Genomic DNA, 2,438 nt, shown 5'->3' on the forward strand with positions numbered 1-2,438 from the left:
TGCCTGAGTAGTGGGGGGAGCAGTAGAGTGATCAAACCTATTGAAAAATACATTGAGTTCATTCACCCACTTCCAATCCCCACAATCCTGGGAGTCGGGCTTCTTGTGGCCAGAAATAGCTTTAAGGCTGTTCCAGACTCCGCTGACATTATTCTCCTGCAGCTGGACCTCCATTTTCTTTCTGTAGCTCTCCTTGCCATCTCGGATCTTTCTCCTCAGCTCTCTCTGCACAGCTTTCATCTCCTCTTTGTTTCCTGACCTAAATAAATTTATGGTTTGATTTCTTTATATGTAAGGATCACTTGGGTTGTTACCGACATCTGGTGAAAATTTCATGTCATTAACGTCTCTGGTAATATATTTACTGAGAAAAATGTTGACGTGTTCAATACTTATTTTACCTGCTGTATATCATGATAAATAAAACAGGACTAAAATAGTGTACAAAATCTGTTAAAACATTTACAAACAAATGTCTCATGTACAAACTGTTTAAGAATGGCCCTAAAAACGTTAAAAGAGATCTAATGGACTTACAGTTTGGTGGTCKTCATTCTCCTCTGGCTCTGGGTTAGACTCTGGCTGATTGGCTGTTTGGACAAGTTGTTGACGTCTTTTAATTATTAAAAAATAAAACCTTTCTGTGCAGCTTTATAGTCATAAACCCCTCTATCGAACTAGAATGAACCGGTCTGAAAGCTGGATGGGGRCTGGGATGTGAAGCACTTTGTTTGGATTTAAAGAGACCGTCTCAAAACTCCCATTTCTGACGTGTTCCTCACATCAAACTCAGACCAAAGCACTGGAGCTCCACTTTATACAGACCCAAACTGAAGGATCTAAATGTGAAAAATAAGGATTTAAATGCTTGCTATGTCTCCTTTAATACCAAAACAACAACGTTAACACTGTAAAAATGACTTCTGAGGAAATAAAATGTTTATTTGAGCCTGATTAAATTTAGGAAGAATTGTCGGTTGGAGGGAACTTCTATAATAAAACCCAGCTGACCTCGCCTGCAGTTATGTATCAACGGAAAGCAATAAAATAAAAGTTTTTTTGTGCAGAAGTCGCAATACTGTTATTTGTACTACTAAAAACAATGCTATGTACATTTAAACCAGGAAACATTTGTTTTAGTTTGTTTTAAACAATAAAAATGGAACGCTGACTCACAGTTAGCTGGACTTCCTGAGTACTTCCTGCTTATGAGTTCTCAAACCTATATCACTTYATAAACACAAACTATTTCATCAGGAAGCTTGGAGGATAAACAGAAGCTAAAGACATCATTCTAAGTAAAAAAAAAAATTTGGAAAACTTGACCCCTGATCTGTTGTTGCAGAGTGGGCCAGTGGTTTCTCTAAGAGTGGGTGTGTGAGAGTCAAACAGAGGGTGTTTTGTTCCTCGGTGTGTACTGTCCCAGCCAAAATAAAAAAAAGGCAACAGAGAGAGAGAGAGGGAAAAAAAGACAATGTAGGAATTTAACAGCTGGCATGGCTAGCAGAGGAAGGGGCATGGCTTCTCTGTGCCCCCTCTCTATTGAAGTTTCATTCTTACTCTATTTTCTCCTTTTTTCTCTGGAATTCTCTCAATCATTTCCTTCTTTCTTTGCCTTTACTTCTCCCAGGTGTCGCCTTTCTTTTATCTCTCCCTTTCATATCCTCCTCTCTTTTTTCCCCTCTCCTCTCACACTTGCTGCGTTCGGCAGCAGGAGACCACACAAGTGTTTGACTTTCACTCTGTGGATTCAAAGGCAAACATTTGTTGGGTGCATGACTCTGCTCCAGACATTTGCTCTGCAGGCTACTTCTAGGTTTGGTTTTGACTCATGGCCTTGAAAGACTTTACTTTTTTTCCCAGGGTTTTTTTTTTCTCATAATAAGTCCAGGTTCAAGTTTCTGTTTCTGTTTGATGCAGTGAAAACGACTCCTTCTGCACTCGAGCTTCTCTGTATGAGTCGACCCAGAGAATAATTCAGAAAGACCCCTCAAAGAAACATTAAGAAAAYACATCCGTGTAGTTCCTGGGATGTAACGTCTCCTCCAGAACAAGTTGGAGCTTGTTGAGCAAAGGCCCTGCTGGTGAAGTGGATGATGCTGGATAAAAGAACACGTCAGTCACATGTGCACTAACATGTCGACATGTGTTCACAGCAGCCTCCACTCCACTGGTCTCAGGCTTTGCAGCAGATGTTGCTCCAGATGATAAATTAAAGGGCCAATATTATGTGTTTCTCAGGCATATATTTAAATACTTTACCATAATAAAGTATCTATGTCACCTTTAGTTGTTATTAAAATGCTGTTTTATGTTTAAATAGAAAATAAACTTATCTTCTCATCACTTCCTCTTCTAAACTCCTTGAAATTGGCCTCTGTCTCTTTAAGAACCTCCTTCTGCTTCTGTCCCATCCCGTTTGGTGGATGGGGTGGGGG

General features: G+C 39.9%; 1 protein-coding gene across 1 annotated transcript in view; it reads left to right on the plus strand.

Annotated features, from left to right (window-relative positions):
- Nucleotides 1–2,438, plus strand: part of LOC106530239 (leucine-rich repeat-containing protein 16A) — a gene marked incomplete in the record, with an annotated part of 37,837 nt that overhangs the window by 13,635 nt on the left and 21,764 nt on the right.

This window comes from Austrofundulus limnaeus, unplaced genomic scaffold (genome assembly GCF_001266775.1).
Source record: "Austrofundulus limnaeus strain Quisiro unplaced genomic scaffold, Austrofundulus_limnaeus-1.0 Scaffold502, whole genome shotgun sequence".
In the NCBI taxonomy this organism is placed as follows: Eukaryota; Metazoa; Chordata; class Actinopteri; order Cyprinodontiformes; family Rivulidae; genus Austrofundulus; species Austrofundulus limnaeus.